Source organism: Peromyscus maniculatus, chromosome 10 (genome assembly GCF_049852395.1).
Source record: "Peromyscus maniculatus bairdii isolate BWxNUB_F1_BW_parent chromosome 10, HU_Pman_BW_mat_3.1, whole genome shotgun sequence".
Lineage (NCBI taxonomy): Eukaryota > Metazoa > Chordata > Mammalia > Rodentia > Cricetidae > Peromyscus > Peromyscus maniculatus.
In genome coordinates, this window is record NC_134861.1 from 8,852,111 (window position 1) to 8,870,424 (window position 18,314).

Genomic DNA, 18,314 nt, shown 5'->3' on the forward strand with positions numbered 1-18,314 from the left:
AGCCGACGCCCCACTGTTCCTGGGAGTGGAAGCCGAGTGGTTTCTCTCCCAGCGCCCTCTGAAGCAAATGGAATTCTTCCTCCAGTTTGTTGCTTTCAAAGTCTAGAGTCCCCAGAACATTCTCAGGAAGTCTGGACTCCAGGAGGATCCTGACACCCCCCAAAGGCAGCAGCATCTTTGTCCTTGAAGGTGAACTTGAGTCGGTTTAACTGTCCGCATCAATATGGTTTATCGGGATCAGTCAACATCCTGCCAGGTGCATGTGCTTACTCAGCAGTCAGAGCCGATGCCTGGACTGGAGACGGCTCATGACAGAGCTCTGGGGATGGTGGGAGGTTGGGCTGGATGGCAGAGGGAGAGCCTGGGTCAACAAACGAAGCAGGACCCCGAACAAAGGAGGACATTGAGAACAACGGCTCAAATCCACCTCAAGTCCAGTTCATTGAACAGCAGTGTCCTGTTGCTTTCTTAGTTTAGGATGACTGGATCAAAATAATGCAAGCTGACAACAGTAAGGGGAACTGAGGCTGAAGAAGAATGATTACTAGACACAAGAGTTTAACACTAGCATGGGAAGCACACTGAGACCCTGTCTCAAAAACTTAAAAAGCTGCTAGGTGTGGCAGCGCACACTTTCAATTCTAGCACTTGGGAGGCAGAGGCAGGTGGATCTCTGTGAATTTGAGGCCAGTCTGATTTTCATAGTGAGGGCTACACAGTGAGACCCTGTCTCAAAAAAAACAAACAAATTTAAAAAGTCATTACTCCCATCCAACTTTGCCTTTCTGCATATATATATATATATATATATATATATATATAGATATAGATATAGATATATAGATATATGTTTTTTGTTGTCTGAGAATTTCATACATGTTTATATAATGTGTTTGATTGAGTCTGCTCCCCATTTCCTCCCTTCTGATCCCTCGTCTATCCACTGTGATGGTTTGAACGAGAAGGGTCCCCATAGACTCATATATTTGAATGCTTGGTTCCAGTTGATGAAACTGTTTGGGAAGGATCAGGAGGTGTGGCCTTGTTGGGGGAGGGGTGTTACTGGGGGGAGGGCTTTGGGGTTGTAAAAGACTTTTGAGATTCCAAGTTTCTCTCTTTGCTTCAGGGTTGTGGATCAAGATATGGGCGGTGGTGGCGCACGCCTTTAGTCCCAGCACTCGGGAGGCAGAGGCAGGCAGATCTCTGTGAGTTCAAGGCCAGCCTGGTCTCCAAAGCGAGTTCCAGGAAAGGCGCAAAGCTACACAGAGAAACCCTCAAGGAAACCAAAAAAAAAAAAAAAAATATGAGCTCTCAGCCACTGCTCCAGAACCATGCCTGCTGGCCTAATGCCATGCTGCCCACCGTGATGGTCGTGGATCTAACCCTTTGAAACTGTAAACAAGCCCCTTGTAGGCTCTTTCTATATAAGAGTTGCCTTGGTCATGGTGTTTTGTCACGGCAATAGGAAAGAAACTAAGACGCCCACTGCCACTAATCTCCAATTTCATGTGTTCTTTCTTTTTTCTTCAATAACACTGAGTGTGCTTGGTGCTGCCAGTTAGTGTCCAGGTATAGGGCCTCTCGGGGCTGCATCCCCAGAGAAAATGGACCCTCCCTCTCCCAGTAGTCATTAATTGTCACTAGCTCCTCAGCTAGGGGTGGGACTTCATGCCCACGGTACCATGCTGGATTTTGATGTCTTGATCTAATGAATCCCTTGATCTCGCAGCTGCTATGAGTTCACAGATGTAACTGCCCTGCTGTGCCCTTGCAGTCACCCACTGCCTCTGGCTCATGCAGTCTTTCCTCCCCTTCTTCCATGATGGTGTCTGAGCCTTGGGAGGACTGGGTATGACACAGAGTCCCATCAAGGGCTGGGCACTCTTTAGTCTCTGGTCCTCTGCACATGAACCAGCTGTGGCTCTTTGTGGAATTGACATAGATTGCAAAAAGAAGCTTCTCTCATGCCGGCTGGGATGTGTCTAACCTTGGGTACAAGAATGAGTCTTTCGGAGCCAATTTACTATGTCCTATGTCTGTTAAGCAGAATAATGGTGGTAGGGTCTCGTGTGTGTGTGTGTGTGTGTGTGTGTGTGTGTGTGTGTGTGTGTGTGTAAATAACTTGCCGAAGTTTGTTCTGTCTTTCCACCAGGTCCCTGTGGGTCTTGCTTGTGGAACTCAAGCCATAAGGCGTGGGAGAGAGAGCTCCTGCTCCCTGAGCCACCCTGGCCCACCCCTCTGCCTACTAGCCAGCTCCTCTCTATTCTAGCTTTCCAATTGTTGTTTTGATCAAATAAAAAAAATCAAATTAGGTTTTTCCTTTTTATCTGTAGTGTACCTACAGGTATGTAGGTGGGTATGTGTCTTGTCCTCCTGAAGGTCAGAAGAGGACATTAGATCCCTTGATTCCAGAGTTACAGGTGGGATGGCTGTGAACCACCATGTGGGTGCTGGGACCCCAACCTGGGTCCTTTGCAAGAGCAACCAGTGCTCTTAACCACAGAGCCATCTCTCTAGACCTTTTTGGGTAAAATTTAAATAACATCAAAACAAAATATTTAAGAAATTTCAATGCCAGCAGAGTGACTTTTATTTCTTCCTAGTGATGAAGGAGGCCCATGATTGTTAAACTTCTTTCAAGAAAATAAAACTGTTTTCCCTTGATGCTTTTGAACCTCAGAGTCCAGAATACTTAGGGACAATGGATAGCTTGTGATTAAAAAAAAAAAAAAAAGACAGAAATCCAACCTGGAGCCATCCTTTGTGCAGGTGGCAGCGTGTGACACCGTCTTTTTCTTTAACTGCCCTTCCAGCCCCTGTACAGTTGACTGGGCAAACCGATTTTAGAGTTCTGCAAACCCAACCTCCCGAAGGAGGGCTGAGCTTCTTGGAATCCTTAAATACACACATCAACTTCAGGAAGTAATGCAACTCTTTCCAGAAAGAGGCCAGTGGTCACAGAGTCAAAGGAAACACTTACACCGTGACCCGGGACTCCCCCCCCCCCCCCCCCCCCCCCCCGCCAACGCAGCATCTCAAAGAAGTTCAAACAGCTCACGAATGGACAGCCACCTGACATACCAGGAGTGTAGCTCAGTGGAGAGTACTTGCCTCACCTGGGAGACACTCTGGCTTCTATTTCCAGCCCTGCAAAGGAAAAAAATGAAATGAAGATGAAGTAGGCTAGAAAGACAGAGACTTTAAGGAGTCTGAGAAGGAACAGCTTGCCCTGGGATCTGGTTAGCGGTTCCCAATGACCCAGAGTCCAAGGACTTGAACACAATGGGCCAAACCAAGATTGCCTGCAGAGACAGTGCGTGCTTTCCTGAGGACATCAAACAAGAATGCTGTAAACAAGAAATAAATGTACAGATGTGCTTACTCAGGACCAGAAGTCCCTGACTTCCAGTTCCACTGTATTAGTATTCCTCATTAGTTCACCTCATAAAACCAGTTACCATACAATTTCATTAAAAACAAAACAAAACAAAACAAAACCTCGGTTAGCAAGATGGCTCAGTGGTAAAGGTCCTTGTCACCAAGCCTGACGACCTGAGTTTAATTCCCTGGACCTACAAGCTGTCCTCTGACCAGATGTCAATAATTCTAAGGTGGAAACACTGACTGAAATGGAAAGAGGAAATGGGATTTGTGAGCAAAACCAAAGGGAAGGAGTGGTTGGAAAGACGGCTCAGCTGCTACCGTGGTTGCCACACGAGCACGGGGACCCCAGTTTAGATCTCCAGCACCTGAGTAAGAAGCTAGGCACGCTGGCACACACCTGTGTGCACTGGGGAGGAGGGGGCAGAAGGGTCCCTAGGTTCGCTGGGGAGCAGTCTAGCCACAGTGTGTCGGTGAGAGACCCAGAGTCTAAAAATAAGGTGGAGAGTGATAGACAGACCAGATGCCAGCCCCTGGCCTTCCGGCATATACTCCTGCACACACACTTGAGTGCATACACATGTGAAACCACACACATACACACACACAAACATACACACACCACTACCACCACCACATACCCCATCACACACACACTTGAATGCATACACAGGTGAAAACACACACACACACTAAACACCCCCCCCACACACATACACACACACACACACACACACCACACATACACACACACACACACACACACACACACACACACACACACCATCACACACACACACACAGACATTTGAATGTATACATGCATGAAACCCCACACAAACTTGAGTGCATACACACATGAAACCACACCCACACAATAATACCACAGCCACACAAAACACCACCCACAGAGGGACACACACAAATACAGACAGACAGAAAGACAGACACACACACACACAGAGGTGTCTTGGAACATGACAGGACTGCAGCTGGGACAGGGATAAATGGGAAAAGTCATCAGGAGTTCTAAGATGATTGTCTCTTCTCTTTCTTCTCACCCACAAGAGTGAGTCCTGCTGAATGACTCATCTCCGTTCCTGGTATCAGAAAACAGGCTCCTGTCTCGGGCCACCTACTTTCAGATGGCCTGCTTAGGTGTAGCTCCTCTCAGTGCTGGTGACCCACCCATGAGAACGACAAAGACGCAGTGTTCAGAGACGCCATCACGGGCAGTGTGAAAAACAAGGACTGTGTTTTATGGCATGTCACGAGAACCCAGCTTCCCTGGTATTTACAGTTCTTACGTAACTGCGGCTGTGGGAGTGCTCAGTCCTTGGTGGATGGCCATGCTGCGAAGCCTTGAGGCATCCGGGTCCCCTCTCGAATCTTTAACATGCACAAACTTTCTTTCCTCACACTTGCAAAATGGCTGCTGAACCCTCTCACTTTATGGAACTAGGTCAACATTCCAGGCAGGATGGAAAGGAAAGGAGGTGAAGCCAATAGGCAAGAGGTGAAAGGCTCCTGGTAAAGTCCTTGTCACTGAATACACTTCCTGGAATCCTCCGTGCTTCTGACCGTCTACTGACACATTGGCTCAAACTGTACTACTCAGCTATCTTTAGTTTCACAGGAATCTGGTAGTTGGGTGTTTTCAAACAGGCTCCTTGAACAAAATAGATTTGGCTGTCAGACAAGAAAGTAGAATAGATACTCCATTGGCTCTGAGAAGGCTGCCAGGATGCCGTAGAGCGAGCATTTGCAGCGTTTTGTGTCCATGATGAGTCAGCCTGAGGCTGAGTTCTGCCTTCATGAGAATGGTATGATGCACCAGTCTTCCGGGTGATTTAAAGAAGGTTCTCTCATTTAGAGAATATTGTAGGCTGGGCACAGTGGAACATGTCTGAAATCCCTGCCCTGGCAGGCAAAGGCAAAAGGATCGTCAATTTGAGGTCAGTGACAGTATGGACCTCAAAGAAATGAATGGATGAGAGAAAGGAAAAGGGGAGGAAGGCAGGAAGGCTCTTTTAGGAAATCTCTTTTAGTAGGTCAGTCATCATCCAACCGACTGGTGGTTGAGTGTGTGCTTAGGATGTGCATGGCCCTGGGTTGGTGCCCAAGTACCACGATGATGATGGTGATGATGATGGTGATGATGATGGTGAAGATGGTGGTGATGATGGTGATGATGATGGTGATGATGGTGGTGATGATGGTGATGATGATGGTGATGATGATGGTGATGATGATGCAATCACTCAAAACTATTAATTCCCTACTGGGTGAGGAGATGCAAACCTGCAGTTCCAACCTCTTAGGAGGTTGAGGCAGAAGTCTTTGAGAGCAGACTAAACAATACAGCAAGCTGTCATCTCCAAGCAAAACAACTCCTTTCCCCGCAAACTTGATGTTTATTGGATGCTTAGGGGCACTCGGTACTACAACTATATATAATATATAATAAACTCTCTTCTAAGAAGAAACTATAATTCATCCACTTTTTATTCTCCTTCTAACTTTGTTTTATTTATTATTAGTGTGTGTGAGTGTGTGAATGTGTGTGATAGGGTACATCTGTTTCATGTGTAGAGATCAGAGCACAACTTTGTGGAGTCAGTTCTTAGTTCTCTCCTTTTCCTGTGGGTTCCAAGGATCAGACTGGGGTCATCAGGAATGCATGGCAATCACCTCTATCTACTAAAGCTGTTTTTGTTTTGGTTTTGGTTTGGTTTCGTTTTTTGAGTCAGGGTTTCTCTGTGTAGCCCTGGCTGTCCTGGAACTCACTTTGTAGACCAAGCTGGCCTCGAACTCAGAGATCTGCCTGCCTCTGCCTCGCGAGTACTGGGATTAAAGGTGTGTGCCACCACTGCCCGGCTTGTTTTGTTTTTTTAACACAGGGTCTCATATAGCCCAGACTGGCTTTGAAGTTATAACATATCAAGGATGGCCTTGAACTCCTGATCTCCCTGCTTCCACCCCCTGATTACTAGGATCGTAGGCTTTGTGCCACCACACCATATTATTCATGTTTGTTTTCTTTTTTGTTATTTTTATGTGTATGAATATTTTGTCTTCATGTATGTCTGAGTACCACTGGGTGCCTGGTACCCATGGAGGACAGAAGATGGTCTCAGATCTGTAGCTAGCGTTTTCCTGCCTGGCCCACAGTCAGGACAAATCTTTGTCACCCGCCAGTCCCACAGCCGCTCAGACCCAACCAAGTAAACACAGAGACTTATATTGCTTACAAACTGTATGGCCGTGGCAGGCTTCTTGCTAACTGTTCTTATAGCTTAAATTAATCCATTTCCATAAATCTATACCTTTGCCACATGGCTGGTGGCTTACTGGCGTCTTCACATGCTGCTTGTCATAGCGGCAGCTGGCAGTGTCTCTCTCCTTAGCCTTCCGCTTCCCAGAATTCTCCTCTCTCCTTGTCCCACCTACTTCCTGCCTGGCCACTGGCCAATCAGTGTTTTATTTATTGACCAATCAGAGCAATTTGCCATACAGACCATCCCACAGCACAGATCCTCTGGTAGTGGGGTTAAAGACAGTTGTGAGCTGCCATGTGGGTGCCGGGAATCAAACCCAAGTCCTCTGAAAGAGCAGCCAGTGCTCTTAACCGCTAAGCCATAGCTCCAAGCCTTGCACTTATTTTAAAATATCGATGTATTTGGATTTATTTTTACCAATTTATTTCATGTTTCTAGTTATTAATTTCTTGTGGTTACTCTTTCTTTCTTTCTTTTTCTTTTTTTGTGGTACTGGGAATGGGGCTTAGAGCCTTGAGTTTAACTAAGCCCTCTTCGGCCGAGGTACACCATTGCCTTCTCTTCCCTATTTTTTAAAGATTTATTTATTTATTTATTTATTTATTTATTTATTTATTTATTTATTTATTTATTTATTTATTTATTTATTTATTATGTATACAGCATATGTGACTGCACGCCAGAAGAGGACACCAGATCTCATTACAGATGGTTGCAAGCCACCATGTGGGTGCTGGGAATTGAACTCAGGACCTCTGGAAGAGCAGTCAGTGCTCTTAACCTCTGAGCCATCTCTCCAGCCCCTCTCTCTTCCCCTTTACCTCCATTTTGTGTAATAGTTTTTGTTGTTCTTGGTCTTCCAGTTTCTGACTCTTTCTTTCTCATAGCGTCTGGCTCCTGCTTTTCTAGTACAGCGCTCTCAAATGGTTTTGTTCTCATACTCACTAAAACAGTGTAGCAACACAGTGTAGCCCTGACAAAGAGCCTTTGCTTGGTCCTTCCTCTAGGTCTAGTGTGCACTGTTTTACGGAATCAAGAACACTTGACTGTCACTTTATCGGGAACCCATGACTTGGATATCTGCTCACTGTCAACATGCCGTCAGCTCTTCTGCCTTCACTGTGTTGTGTCCAGCCTGTCCGGGCCATCTCCGTGTCCACCCCCACCCCCCACGGTCATGGCTGACTACCTGACCTGCCTGCACACATCCTGTTAGGTCGGTTTAGCCAGGATCTCCTTCACCTTTGAAGTTTCCTCTTAGTAATTTTCCATCCTCTGGCTTCTACCCTGCTCTTGAGCTGAAAAGCCCCACTTGGCCATGCTGTGTTTGGATTTGGACCCAATCTCTCTCCCCAGCTTCAGAATCCATTTCTCAACCCCTACATTGATAGTAAATAAAGTCTGTCTAGATGTCTTTAACAAATAGCCTGGGGTATGTTTTCTTCAACACCCCTATAGATTTTTAATTTGATAACTAAAATGTCTTGCCACAAATGTAAATATTTGCAAAGGATGTTGTTTTGTTTTTTGAATTAAAAAAAAAAAATGGCAGTGCTAGGATCCAAGCCGGGGCATGAACATGTCGAGTGCATACATTCTCAGGCCCAGTCTAGCAGGCCTTTTTCTCCTCCTCCTCTTCCTCCACCTCTTCTTTCTCTCTCCCTCTTTCTGTCTCTCTCCCTCCCTCTCTCTCTTTCTTTTTCTTTTCCTTTTTTTGACATAGTATTATGTAGCTTAGGCTAGCCTCCAACTTGCTCTGTATCTGAGGATGACTTTGAACTCTCGATCTTCTAGTTTCCACTTTCTGGATGTTAAGATTTACAGGCATGTGCCACCCAGGGCAGCTTCTGTGGGACTGAGACTTGGACCCCCTAAGGCAGCCCTCTCACTACTGAATTCTCACTACGGCACCTTTGTGTCACTCGATAGCAAACTCGGGCCTCGAGGGTGCTACTAGTATTCCATAACTAAGTTTTGGAATAGATAATAAACCCCAGGTTCATTATATAACTTGAAACACTGACCCTTTTTTTAAAATTTGAACCCAGGGACTCACTATGCAGCCTTGGCTAGCCTCAAGTAGAGATCCTCCTGCCTCTACCTCCTGAGTGCTGGGGTTAAAGGCGTTCACCTCCATGTATGGCTTTATTTATCTTTGAACCTTGCTTGCTTGTAACTTTTCTTAATCTTTAAACCTTGCGGTGAGTGCATCCTCTGAGGGATCCAGCTGAGAAAGCCACAGGATCACATATGTAACCAACATAAAAGCTCTCTGGAGCAGCCACACTCAAGTTTTTCATAATAAACTCACTGACTTCGACTTGCTCCAGCTCCCCCTGAAATTCTTTTCCACAGCTGGCCAAGGATTTCCTTGAATGGAGGTCCCGAAGAGGGGGGATCTCCTCAGGCTGGGAGGGGCCATGTTAGACTGTCTTCCTGCGACTGCTGACAAAATTTTACTAATAAAACGAAACAAAAACCTGAGAACCTCTAGCCCTACGAAACCAAAAGGCCTCCATCTGTTTCTAGAAGGTCAGGAACCCATACGCAGCCAGATGCTTTCTTAGCTGGAACCGATGAACCCTAATTTAGATTTTTTTTTTTTCATTTGAGACAGGGTCTTACTGTGTAGACCTAGCTGGCTCAGAACTCATTACATCACCTAGATTGGCCTCAAATAGCCACCTCCCTCTGCCTCCTAAATGCTGAGGTCAAAGGCAACACCTCCACACCCGGCTGTATCATTTTTTTTTTAAGGTATATTTTTAGGGGCTCAGGGGTTAAGAGCCCTTGCTGCTCTTGGGGATGACAGGAGTTCAGGGCCAGCACCCACAGCTCACAGCCATCTGTACCTCCAGTTCCAAGGGTTCTGACACCCTCTTCCCAGCAAACACGTGGTGCACTTACATACATACATACATGCAGGCAAACATCCATACACACAAAATATCTGAAAAATACAGAACTGTAGCATGAATCTTAAAAGTTCTTATTAATAAAATCAAACCTGAGGCGAGTTATTGGGGTCCATGCTGGTAGATCAAAGAGACAGAACAAGCCACAGCTATCTCACCTCGCCGGAGCCTCAGCTGGTCTTGTCTCCTCAGACTGGAGGCCTCTGAGTCCTCATCCGGAATGGGTCTCAGCTGAATTACTGCTCAAAAGCCTGAATGCTTAACCAGCCAAAATGCTTAACCAACCAAAAGCTTCTAGTTTCTGGTCCTCACGCCTTATATATCTTTCTGTTTTCTACCACCACTCCCTGGGATTAAAGGCTGGCTTTCTGGGATTAAAGGCATGTGTCACCATGCTTGGCTATTTCCAATGTGGCCTTGAACTCACAGATATCCAGAGGGATTTCTATCTCTGGAATGCTAGGATTAAAGGTGTGAGTGCCACCATTTTCTAGCCTTTGTATCTAGTGGCTGTCTGTTCTCTGACCCCAGATAAATTTATTAGAGTACACAATATTTTGGGGAACACAATACCACCACACAGAACAAAAGTATTTGTTTTATTGTTATTTATGTGCATGCCTGTATGTCAGTGTGGGGATGTGCATATGGGTTCTCATGGAGGCCAGAAGAGGCTCAGATCCTCCAAAGCTGAAGTTTTTTGGGAGCCACCGGATAAACTCCAAGAGAGCAGCAGGTGCTCTTCACACTGAGCCAACTCTCCAGCCCCCACTGTGACATCTTAATATAAAACTTCGGGGCTGGAGATGTAAGTGGCAGAGCATGTGTTTGGTATGTACAATGTCCTGGATTTATGCTCTAGCAACTAACTAACTAACTAACTAACTAACTAACTAACTAACTAACTAACTGTCTATCCAAGTAACTACCTAACACCAGTGAGACGGCTCAGTGGGTAAAGGCACTTGCCTCCAAGTCTGAGGACCTGAGTTCAATCCCTGGAATCCACATCACGAAAGGAGGGAACAGATGGCCACACATTGTCCTCTGACCTCTGCATGCATGTTGTGGCATGCTTCATACACCCCGATTTAAATGAATAAAATGTAATAAAATTTAAAAACAATTAAAACTCTGTTTATTATTATTATTATTATTATTATTATTATTATTATTATTATTATTGGTTTTTCGAGACAGAGTTTCTCTGTGTAGCTTTGCACCTTTCCTGGAACTCACTTGGTAGCCCAGGCTGGCCTTGAACTCACAGAGATCCGCCTGCCTCTGCCTCCCGAGTGCTGGGATTAAAGGCGTGCACCACCACCGACCGGCTTGTTTATTATTCTTTTAAACCTGTTCAATGAAATGTAAGTACCGTAGAAGGTAAGTGAGACCTCACCACCATCCATTTAAAATAGCTGGAGATTTATGGACTGAGGCTCAGCGGGCTAAGGGTTTGCTGAGTCTGGTCGTAGTGGTACCTGCAATCCAAGCACTGGGGGTGGGGGTCGGGCAGAGACAGGCAGCTCTCATAGCCCAGTGGCCAGCCAGCCTAGGGGTGAGCTCCAGGTTCAGTGAGAGACCCTGTCTCAAAAAATAAGGTGACAGGTGACAGAGGAAGACCCCTGACATCAATCTCTACCTCTGTATACATGCAAATGGGCATGTGCACCTACCCACGTGCACATGTATGAATTGGTATGCACACTGTCACCCACACACATATACGTGTGTGTGTGTGTGTGTGTGTGTGTGTGTGTGTTCGCACATTCTGAGGCTAAGTTTGAACTCTCTCTTGATAATAGATAGATTACATACATGTACAAACGTAAGACTATTTAGCAAGTAAGTACATTAAAGTTAATGAGAGCTCTTCTCTCTCCCTCCCTCTCTCCCTTCTCCCCTCTCTCCCTCCCTCCCTGACAGAATTCCTGCCCCCTCCCCCCAGTACCCAGCTGCCTTTGTATATTTCCTGCCTTGATCTCCCACCCCTTGAGATAACTGGCCTAAGGCACCACACTCAGCTGGAAGTATGCTCTCACTGTTAGAGAACAGTCACGAACATGAAAGGACGGGGAGCTGGAGAGGCGGCTCCCAGTTAAGAGGATGCACTGCTCTTGCAGAGTTTGGTCCGCAGCACCCAGGTCTGGCAGCTCACAACTGCCTGTAACTCCAGGTCCAGGAGATCCTAAGCCTCTAGTGCACCAACATTTGCATGCTTGTGCCCAAACACATAAACATAACTGAAAATCAAAATCAAAATCTTTAGAAAAAGGACATGAAGGGAGAAAAAGGTAAAAATATATCTTTTAGGTTGGCATAGTGGCACACACCTTTAGTTCCCAGCACTTGGGAGAAAGGGGCAGGCAGATCTCCGTGAGTTCGAGGCCAGGACAGCCAGTGCTACACAGTAAGACCCTGCCAAAAAAAGAAAGAAAGAAAGAAAGAAAGAAAGAAAGAAAGAAAGAAAGAAAGAAAGAAAGAAAGAAAGAAAGAAAGAAAGAAAACAAGAATGTAACTTTTGATGTTGGGTTAGAATTGGAGCTCTTGGAGTGAACTCAGAGTTTTTAATATACAATGCTGACCAACACAGAAGTATAACTATCTACATTGACATCTTGTTATATCTGTTGGCATGCAGCTAGTACATGTGCATTTATTTTTGAATCTGTCTACTAATTAAAGGTAGAAACAGTGGCATCCCACCGGCACTGTCAAATAAATGAGTAAATAAAATAAACAAGAAATAGAAGCAATGAACTCAAGCAGCAACAAGCACACTGAGTGCTAGATCTTTCTCACTAAATAAGTCTCCCTTTTGTTTTCAACAGGAAAAAGAACAGACACATTTTATAGTATGCCGAAGGCATTGGAGTGTGAGGTCACACTCTCTGTTAAAGGCCGGAGGGTTAATACCCAGCACTGCCAAAAAGAAAAACAGACAAAAAAACAAAACAGGGAGCTGGGTGGTGGTGGTGGTGGCGGCGGCGGCGGCGGCGGCGGCGGCGGCGGCGGCGGCGGCGGTGGAGGCGGCGGCACACGCCTTTATTCCCAGCACTCGGGACACAGAGGCAAGCAGATCTCCATGAGTTCGAGGCCAGCCTGGGCTAAAGAGTGAGTTCCAGGAAAGGCTCCAAAGCTACACAGAGAAACCCTGTCTCGAAAAACAAACAAACCAAAACAGGATGGTGGTGCATGCCTGTGATCCCAGTGAAGGAGAGGCCGAGGCAGGAGAATTGGTACAGGTTTGAAGCCAGCCTGTTCTACACACTGAGTTCCAGACCAGCCTGGGTCACATAGCAAAATCTTGTCTCATAAAGACAGCAAAAGGGCCTGGAGAGATGGCCCAGTGGTTAAGAGAACTGACTGCGGTCGCAGAGGACCTGGGTTCACTTCCCATCACCCACACAGCTGCTCACACCATCTGTAACTCAAGTTCTAGGGGGTCTGACGCTCCCTTTGGGCCTCTACGGTCGCCAGACAGGCACACGCTGTACAGATGCACATGCAGGAAGAACACCCCTCTGCGTTAAATAATAAAAGAAGAAGTAAGACGGAAGGAAAGGAGGAGGGGAAGACCTTTTGGGTTCGGGTGTCGCTCGGCAGCAGAGAGCTTGTCTGGGATGTGCTCAGCCCTGTGTCCCATCCCCAGAGCTTGCGCAACGGCTGATTACAGGGTAGATCTGGACCAAGAACAGCCACCGGGGCTGGGGATGGTCCAGTGGGTGAGAGACCAAGAACAGCCACACGGGCGGGCATGGTCCAGTGGGTGAGAGCACCGGCTGCTCTTGCAGATGATCTGCACCCAGGTCCCACCTACAACTGTCTCTGACTCCAGTTCCAGGGGAGCTGTTGCGTTCTTCTGGCCTTGGAAGGCAACGGGAACACGTGTAGTGCACATGCATGCAGACAAAACACCCGTATACATAAATAATTTAAAAAGGATTTTTTAAAAAAGATTTCCTGAAAAAACAAATATATTAAAAAATAATAATAATAAATGGTCAAAAAATGATGGAGGCAGCAGGAGTTGTGACTCCGAAGTACAACAACTGCCAAGTATGTACAAGGCCCTGGGTCTCATCCCAGAACAGGGGTGGGAGAGTTAGAGGACAGGTCAGCAAGAATTCGTTGAGTTAGGTCTGGAAAGATGGAAAGATGGTTCAGTGGTTAAGCGCACTTCCCAGTCTTCCAGGGGACATTCAGTTTCCAACACACGTAGGACTGCTCACAACCACCTGTAACGCTAGCTCCAGCAGACACGATGCCTCTTCTAGCCTCCTCTGCATTGTATGCATGTGGCGCACATACTTACAAGCAGGCCAAAATCTCACACACATAAAATAAAAGTAACAACTGAGAGTCGTGATCTTAATCTCAGCACTGGGGAGTGTGTTGGGAGGGGAGAGGAGGCAGGGGGATTTCTGTGAGTTTGAGGCCTTGTGGGTCTACATAGCTAGTTTCAGGCCAGTCTGGTCTACACAGTGAGACCTAGTCTCAAATAAGTAAAATAAAAATAAGTTTTAAAATGTTCATAAGTTTAAAAATTAAATTAAAAAAACATATAAACTCCATACTCCAAGAAGGGACTTCCAGCCAGGAATGGTTACTTGTGTCTGTAATCCCAGCACTTGGGAGATCCCATTCTTGTCAGGCTTTGAAGACCATGACATGGTAGTGTCCTTTGAATGCCTTTCTTGTTAGAAGCTGAGTCACATAATGACCCACCAGCAGAGCTCAGAATTCAGCTTTGTCTTCCATTAGCCTCACCGAGATGACGGAAGTATGTGAGCTGGGGAAGGAATGGTCCCAGTAATGAGGTGCTTTGCTTTCTCTGCTCCATCACCTACAGTGACAGGATCTGTGTCTGGAGAGCTTTCTGCCTTAGGACGCGGCTCCTCAGACAGAAGCATGGCTGAAGAGGTCCTCGCGCAGCAGGGTGTGTGAACTGGCTCTGTGAGCGAGCCCGAGGAATTGCTTCATTCTTCCAGGCACCTGCCTCTCGGGAAGAGCTCATCTGCAGGCACACGTGGCTCTGTGCAGAGGGTACACACATCCTTGGCTTTGTTTAGTTTTAGAAATAGGCTCTCTGTGTGGTGCAGGCTGGCCTGGAGTTCTTGGAGCAAGGGATCATCCAGCCTCAGTTTCCACAGGAGCCATGCCACCTGACTGAAACCTTGTTCTAAACTCCATTAAACAGTGAAGTATGAAGAAACGGATGAAATTATAAACACATTTATTTATGTAAATAGGGTCTGGGATTAAACTTCTCCCCAGATGAGGCAGGAGCCCAGGGCTTTGCGCCTGGTAGATAAGTGCTCATTGTTCCTACTGAACTACATCCCCATCTAGGCCACTTGCTTGCTTGTTTGTTTTTTGAAGACGGAGTTTCTTTGTGTATCAGCCTTGACTGCCCTGGAACTTGCTTCGTAGCCCAGGCTGGCCTGGAACTCACAGAGATCCGCCTGCCTCTGCCTCCCGAGTGCTGGGATTAAAGGCATGCGCCACCACCCCCCGGCTGATTTATTTTTTTAATCGCAGTAAGATACATAGACAATTTAGCATTTTCAACATCTCTAAACCTACAGTTGGGTGGCATTAGCTACTTCCCTGGGTGCAGGGAAGCGTCCTCAGAGCAGCCACATTTCAAGTGGCTGGTCAAGGTCTCCTACAAAAACAGCTGCTCCACTGTAGTTCAGGTAAGCGACCCCACCTCCAGCCTTCCCTGGGACTTGTCTTCTGACTCCACGTTTTACTTCTTCGTCACTGATTCTTTCGTGTCACAGAGACTGGGGAGTCTGCAGTTTATCTAGTTTATATCAGTTGTGTCCTGTGGATGTTTCAAAACATTAATGGTCTCTTACGCAAGAGTTATCTAGTTAATCCTGCAGAGGATATGAAACCACGCAAGTGTCTGCACTCAACTGTTGAAGATTTCACCAACAGCAGCAGTCTGCAGTGGGTCAAGTTACTGTTTTCAGTATGATTTGAAATGCTGGCCGGAAAGATTAAAAAGCCTTGAAAAACAGCCATGGGAGTGAAAAATCAACATTCCACTTCTACCTCGTTAACCAAGACCAAAATACAAGGCACTGAAATTCTCTCCTCTGTCCCACATCTTGTACTTTGTCCACCCACAGAATTACTCACTTTGCCCTGAAGGAACCACTCACATCCCTCTTCTTTTTCTCTTGTTTCTTCCTCCTTCCCTCCCTGCTTTCTTTCAGTTAATTCCTCCCTCTTCCCCCGCCCCTAACTAAATGCAGGGTTCCATGATTGCTAAGCAAATGCTCTACCACAGAACTACATCCCCAACCCTGCATTGCTTCTGTCAAATGGTTCTTATTAACGTCGTCGTCGTGGTCGTGGTCGTGTGGTGGTGTGTGTGGACACATGATGTGACCAGGCGGTGTGGTGGTGTGTGTGGACACATGATGTGACTAGGGGGTGTGGTGGTATGTGTGGACACATGATGTGACCAGGCGGTGTGTTGGTGTGTGTGGACACATGATGTGACTAGGCGGTGTGGTGGTGTGTGTGGACACATGATGTGACCAGGGGGTGTGTTGGTGTGTGTGGACACATGATGTGACCAGGCGGTGTGTTGGTGTGTGTGGACACATGATGTGACCAGGCGGTGTGTTGGTGTGTGTGGACACATGATGTGACCAGGCGGTGTATTGGTGTGTGTGGACACATGATGTGACTAGGCGGTGTGTTGGTGTGTGTGGACACATGATGTGACTAGGCACGTACACGACAGCCTGTGTGTTGGAGGTCAACTGTGGAATTGCTTCTCTCCTCCCACCTTTGTGTGGCTTCCAGCCAACAGCTCAGAGTTCCATCTCTCAGGAGCGGAGGCCTGGACTAAGTTATCTCTATAACTCCCCAATGCTTTGAAGGTCACTGTGTTGTACCCAGAGTCCCCCAAAGACCACCAAGAGACCAAATCCGATGCAAAAACAAAGAGTCTTTGTACTATTACGAGCTAACCCAGGACTCTCTGTCCATCTGACACAGCAGCAGAGCGGGAGAGACCCTGAGTAGCGATGAGAGGGTTTTTAAAGCAAGGGGGGGGGGGGGGGCTGGGGTCTACAAACTACATAGGAACAGACTCGGGATTGGTTTATACGAGTGGCAATCATGTTAGTAATATTTATTTATTTATTTATTTATTTATTTATTTATTTATTTAGGTTTTTCAAGAGAGGGTTTCTCGGTGTAGCTTTGTGTCTTTCCTGGTTCTCACTCTGTAGACCAGGCTGGCCTTGAACTCACAGAGATCTGCCTGGCTCTGCCTCCCGAGTGCTGAGATTAAAGGCTTGCGCCACCACCGCCAGGCTTTGTTAGTAATTTTTAATTGGCTAGGGTTAGTTAGAAGTTACAGTTATCATTTTTGGGCAGCCTGGACAAGTTCCAGGATTTGTCCTTAAGCTGCCACAGAGGCTGGCTGGCCTAGCATGTACTGACTGTGGGGACTGACTCAGTGGCCCAGGCTCTGTCCTTGACTCATGCATGCACAGAGATAGCTCTAAGTTGGTGAGGGGTCCCAGACAGTAAACATCTGGCTTAACCTTGAGGGGTCAGAGTACGTGCAGAAAGGGAGCTCCTGCAAGGACTATGTCTTTTGTTCATGACCCTCCCAGAAACTGCTTGCTCAAGTCTCAGGAAACTGAAATTGAGGCCTGATCTCTGAGAGGAGACTGAGCAGCCTGTTATGGCATCTGCTTGGTCCTTTCAAATGTTCCTCTGGGATTTCTAGCACAGCACCAGACATTCTCTCAGCACTAATGAATCCTAATAAATAGAAGAGTGTATGCCATAGTTGCACGACTTTCCTCAGAGCCTCTCACAGATTTTCAAGGTCCTTTCACATGGATCTCTACCAGGAGACACCTCCAAAGACTTCCCTGGACAGAGCCCACAGGTAGCAGCGAGCCCCTGTCGTTGGAGGCATTTTAGGACCCAGCAGCTCACAGCCCAAGGGAATGCAGGTTTCTCTTCCCACAGAAACTTGGATTACTCGCCTCTCCAAACCCACAGACACGGGCTGTGCAGATCCTGAGCTGGACCTGCCTGTTTAGAGGAGTGGCCATTGCTTTCCCCTCATCAGCATGGGCAGGGAAAATGGATGCCAGAAGGCTCATAGTCTCGTTCCGGGAATAACAAAAACTGTGTTTCTTTAAAGCAGTGTTTCTCAGCCTGTGGGCCGTGATCCTCCTGGGGTGTGTGTGTGTCAAATGACCCTTTCACAAGGGTCGAATATCAGATGTCCTACATATCAGCTATTTACATGATAATTCATTACAGTAGCAAAATAACAGTCATGACGAAGCAAGGAAAACAGTTTTGTTGTCTGGGGTCATCACAACACGAGGAACTATATTCAAGGGTCTCAGCATTAGGAAGGTTGAGAATTGCTGTGTTATAGGGTAGATGGAAGAGACCTTGCTTTTGGTTTTCCTCCCTGGGGGAGCATATTTATTGTTGGGAAGAGCTAATCTGATGTCACACCCCTGAACCTTTCCTGGAGAACTCTTTGAGGTTTGGCGTAATTTCCAGTTGCCAACTATAAACTTTATGCACCTTTGCACCCTTAGAACCAGAGATGTGCCAGGGACTGAGCAGGAAGTAGTGTCTAGGTGCAAAGGTTTTGTTTTGTAATCCGGGGAACTTGACACTTGTAGTTGCTTCCAGAAAAGGAGCATGCATCTGTGAGTCGTCTCACGTTTCTCCCTAG